Below are 5,913 nucleotides of genomic sequence, written 5' to 3'. Positions count from 1 at the left end.
TTGCAGTGTTTCCACAAGCTGGTAGGGATTGTTGTTGAATTTTGCTTCACCCCAAAAGTCTGCATCTCTTTGAATAGGTTGAAAGCTTTCATGTCTTTGCCATTTTGAGAACAAGCATCGATCACAGACATCCAAGACACGACCTTCAAGTTTATATCCCTTTGTCTTTGAATTGCCTAAATACCATTAGTGTCTCATCCACAAAACCATATCTCAAAAGCCCACTAACCAGTGCAATGCAAGCGCCTCTAGCAAATGCGTCCATTTCATCGAACACTTGTGACATCTGTGAACTACAACCATACTTCCCATACAAATTGGTAAGGGCGCTAAGCAACAGTGCATTTGTCCAATTCCATTCCCCTCTTGATCACATACCATTGAATTTGACTACCCACAATCAAATCCTCCAAATCCCCCACCGCTGGAAGAACACTTGATATAATTAGGCTTTAAACTTTGCGAATGCATCTTTTGAGACATCAACACTGATTCCGAATAAAATCAGCTCTCATTGACCCCTGCCCTCATCCCATTACAAGATACCAAATTTGGTTCGATCCCTTTATTCTCCATGTCCTCAAAGACCTCTCATGCCTCACTTCCATGTCCTAGTCAAGCATACCCCAAAAATGAAAGCAATCCAAGAAACCACGTCTTGTTCAGACATTGCATCGAGTCGTTTATGGGCATCTTTATTGATTGCATTTGATTTGACATACATAAGAACTAAGGACGACTGAACAAAGGGGTCTGAATCGAGCCCAGATACCGACGCAGTGCCATGAACGTGTCGTCCAGCTCTGAAGTTGGATAGAGCAGAGCATGCCTTGACCACTGTGAAAATAAACTGAGGACTTGTATCAGTTGTATGAAATTAATGAGTTCTGAAAAAGAATAGATCAGGGAGTGAATCGAGGATGAGGAGGAGGGATTGACGCAGAGCGAGTAAATCTTGAAACATACAAAAAAAAACTATCGAGTATTTATACGTCTGTTCTAAGAAAACCGTGTGCCATGAACGCGAGCTTTGTATCGGCGTAAGAGCATCTCCAGCCTTGACCCATTTTAAGACTCAAATTTAAAAATGGGGCAAAAATCACAAAAATCTCTCTCCAATCTTTGACCCAAACCCTTCCCCATTTTGGGTTTTACCCATTTTTTTGCCCAAATCTGAGACAACTTTTGCTTTGACCCATTTTTCTAACGGCTAGTTAGAGATAGAGAAAGAGGGAGATGTGTAAAATTTGGGTTTGATGGTTGGAGATGTGTCTACCCAAAATGGATTTTTACCCAAAATTTGACTCAAATTTGAGGAAAAATATAGGTGAAGGCTGGAGATGCTCTAACCTCCCATCTCGAACGGCGATGCGTATCTTAACGAAATTGTGGTCGGGAAAAGCGCCTTTAGCAAGAACAAGAAAACCTCCGAATGTATTGACCACACTTCGCACCTTCAACATGCGAAGTACATAGAAGAAGGCTTCTCTCCTTTTTTGCAATTTTCAAACTTATTTTGGAATTACTTTGATCATCCGATTTGTGCAGATGGTAGAAATTGTCAATTTTATTAATCATATGATATGAAATATCAATTTGATAGGACACCTAATGATATTTAATCAGAGAAGAAATGTTTAAAAAAAATGAAAAAAATTGAGCTAGGCACACTTGATTGTAGCTTAGGAGGTTTCTCCGCCGTTTATAGCAATTTTCGACCTTGCCCGTTTGGATGGAGGATTTGTTTTGGATGGATATAGAATGATGGTGAATATAATATGTAATGAGGGGTGATATTATAAGAATAATGGATGTATAATGAGGTGTTTGGATGATTTTTTGAGGAGGAAATGAAAGGTGGATATGTTGGGATTAGATGTCGAATAATTGAATTGCCCCCGGTTTATTAATTTAATAAATAATTTAGGTTAATTTTATTATAATTAGAATAAATAGATTTTTGTCATTATTTGAGAGATAAAATCTTACAAATGTTTCAAACAAATTATTTTTTAAAAAGAATACTATTATTTTTTGAAAAAAATTTAGAATAACGTAATTGAAAAGTGTATTTTTTTTATTTATAAAAAGTATAGCCTGAAGGCCCGCAACCCGCCTCGCCCATCGGGCTATTGCCCGGCCCAATCCCAGCAAATGGGCGGGCTAGCCCAGCCCGAAGTTTTCATGGGTCGGACTTGGGCCTATGAATTTTTACTCAACCCATCCGTGAGACCCGTCCGATAGCCCAAAAATCGGTGGCCTTGGGTGTATACTCATTCCTTCCTTATGCTGTTGAAGACTAAGCATATGCAACTTTACTGCATGTCATTCCTATCCAAATGTTCCAAGGCAAAAAAAAAAAGAAAATAAAAGAAGAAGAATGTTTGAATGTTTTTTATTTATTATTTAATCATTGTACTTTTCCGCTCGGGGACAACAATTTAGGGGTGTAGTATTTACCAAAAAAAATTCGGGGTGTAGTTTTTTCACGCAAACTTTTTAAGTTTCCTTTTTTCCACCCTTTTTTTCAAAATTTGTGCTGCCCGGCCCGTGAGCCTGCCTGAACTTTGGCCAGCTAGCCCGGCAATTGGGCTAACCCATGGGCGGGCTTGGGCTTCAACTTAAGAAACACAGCCTGGCCCGTAAAAAGACAAAAAAGCCGCTAGGCCTAGCCCGCGGGCGGGCTTGGGTAGTGACTTGGCAGGTTGGGCCGGGCCTGGCCGGTCCGATGATCGTTACTTGTAAGGATTTCAAGGGCAAACTTTCAGTAGGGGCAAGCAAAAAATCCGTCAAACCGCAAATCTAGTCCAGTCCAAATCAATCCAAATCGAAAGGTTTGGTTCGGGTTTTTAGCAGTATAGTTTGGTCATGGTTTAAAAAAATTAAAAACCGCGTTATATGATTTAATTTGTGGATTCACATTTATGGTCATGGTTCCAAACCGATCCCCACCGTATAATACATTATATATATATATATATATATATATATATATATATATATATATAATAATGAAATCACCAAATAAATATGGGAGCCTTAGTCAAATACTTTCCTAGTAATTTTTTGATCCTATTCAATCCACCGCAATATTTAGTTTTTCTTTCTTGCCAAGATGTTAGCAGTTGGTATTCTTAGTTGGTTCATTTTAATGACTTACTAGTAATTCATTTTCTTAGTTTAAGACTTGAGACAATTGTTGGTATTCTGCCTTTAATTTATGTTCATAATTTTATGTACTTGCAAATCGTGGTTTAAAACCGAAACCGAACAGAATTTTAATGGTTTGAATTGGTTTGGTTCTATGGCTTTTGTGGATTGGTTTGGTTCTCCAAATTCATAATCCGTAAATATTGGTTTGGTTCTTGATTTACTATAAAACCGAACCAATTCAAATCATGCTCACCCCTATCTTACAGGGTGCAAAGCGTAATTATCAAAGAAATAAATAAAATACTCCAAGGTGCAAAGCGTAATTATTCTATAAAAACATAAAAGGGCGTAATGGCAGGTGAACATAAAAATTAACGGGGACGACTATTTGCAGTTTCGTATTTTCTCCCTTAGCCCACTACATTTCGGTAAATAGTTGTTGAAAATCATACGTACGTAACATTTCGGTAAGTAGCTGTTGAAAACAAGATTATATTTCGGTAACTACATGTTGAAAATATGTTCAACCTTCGGTAAACAACTGCCGAATATACATTTTCGGTAAATAGTTGTTGAAAAAAATATTATATTTCGGTAATTGTATGCTAAAAATGTATCTCAATTTCGGTAACTAATTATCGAGTATAATTGAAAATTTTTAACGGGTTATGGGAGAAAATATGGGGCTGGGAATAGTCGCTCCCAAATTAACCCTCGGCTTGGAACCATGGAAAGGAAAGGAAAAGAAAGAAAAATGAGAGAAATTATTTTACTATTTATTATATTTGAAATTTTTTACTATTTTCTATAAGAGATTTTTTTAATTTTCACTTTCTTTTCCTTTCCTTTCTATGGTTTCTAGAGCCTAAAAAGGTCTTTCTTCTCCTTCTCGTTAAAACCCTAGCAGCTCGTTTGGAACGAGTGATTTCGAGCGAGAAGAAAGGAGAGGGTGAGGAATCCGACTCTCTCCCACGTTTGGGAGAGCCATCAGGTGAGAAAGGGGTGGGGAAGGAGAGAAACCGTTTCCTCTCAAGACCCCATTTCTGAATCGCGCCGGATGTGGCGTGATTCTGTGAGAAAGGAAAGGAAGGCGCGCATGCGGGCTACGCCGGAGTTGCTCGCTCGTGGCCGGAGTTGGGAGATCGTCGCCGGAGTTTACAGATCTTGGTCGCCGGAGTTTACAGATCTTGGTCGCCGGAGAGAGTTTCTCGCCGGAGAGGGTTTGATTTCTCACGGTTGTTTGGGTTGCACAGTGAGAAATCACTCCCCTCTCTTCTCCTTTCCCACCATTAACGGAGAAGACTCCCCTTTCTTCTCCTTTCTCACCCCTCCATCCAAAGGAGCCGTAGAGCAGCAGCAGCAGTCGATTGAGACAAGCCAGGTACTCTCTCTCTCTCTCAAGGGCAAGACAGTTGTTGACCAACCCTACTTCACCAACGCTAAGGGTAACCCTGTCGGTCACAAATCCGGTTGGGGGTGGATTTGCAATCTAGGCGAGCCAAATCCCCCCACAAATCCAACTGCTTTTTTTCCTTCTCAAACACCTAATTTAACAGGGGCCAGGGCTCCAAATCCGGGCACGTACAAATTTGGGGGCCAAATCCGGCTGCCAAACAGGCCGTAGTTCGAAATCAATTTGATGATCGATTCGTCCAAATTGTAGATCTTGTTAGTTAGAATAATTTCGTTAATTATTAAGTCGATCGAGTACCTACTGGTATTAATCAGAGAAGTATTAATCAGAGAAGATATATCTCAGAAAAAAATGAAAAAAGAAAGCTGAGCACACTTGATTACAACCTCAAAGACTTTTTTCCCTTTTGGTCGTAGACTCGTATTACGTCATAACAGAGGCAACACCGCCGCCGATCCGCCGATCGGAGTTCCGATCACTGAGTCAACCGTTGCAATGCTAATCCGCGACTCAGGCGATCGGAACTGGTAAACTCATCCACACGGCCAAACCCATTCGCCTTGTTCATTTGCGAGTTTTCAATATTTTAATTTTGGTGGTGGGTAGAGAGAGAAATAAGGTAATGATTGGAGAGAGATGTAATGAGTAGAGAGAGATAGAGAGAGAAATGAAAGTAATAATTGAAAAAATAGTATAATGATTGAAGAAAAGTATAAGATAATGATTAAAAAACAAAGTTTAAACAAAGTTAAGTATCAAAACGAACAAAGCCATGTCTTGGTAGGGAGACCCACATATGGAACAATCTCAGATACAATGGGTGGTTTTTGCATCTACTAATTCAATTTCTGTTGGCGTGCAATCTAATAGCTTTTCGGGTTTTGATTTATATGGCTTACTGTATTAGAAATTGATGCAAGGTATATTGCCTCCCATGTGTTTGACATTTGGTTTATGAAAGCAAGTGGTTTTTCGGCCTAAGAAACAACATGTGAGCAAAATGAGTGTAGCAGAAATGAGAATGTTGAGGTGAATGTGTGGTAAGACTAGACAAGATAAGATTAGAAATGAAAAAGTTCGTGAGATGGTAGATGTAGCACCTATAGAGGAGAAGTTGAGGGAAAATAGGCTAAGGTGGTTTGGGCATATCAAACGTAGACCAGAAAATGCAGAAGTTAAGAGAGCGAATACGATAGCTCTAGGTAGCAATGTTACGGGCAGGGGTAGACCTAAATTGACATTAGATGCTGTAGTGTGTAAAGATATGAGTATAATGGGTCTGTGTGAACAAGTGGCTCTTGACAGAGTTCAATGGAAGAAACGGATTCATGTAGCCGACCTCAAGT

This window comes from Rhododendron vialii, chromosome 12a (assembly GCF_030253575.1).
Source record: "Rhododendron vialii isolate Sample 1 chromosome 12a, ASM3025357v1".
NCBI classification, from domain to species: domain Eukaryota; kingdom Viridiplantae; phylum Streptophyta; class Magnoliopsida; order Ericales; family Ericaceae; genus Rhododendron; species Rhododendron vialii.
This window is presented reverse-complemented; position numbering follows the sequence as displayed.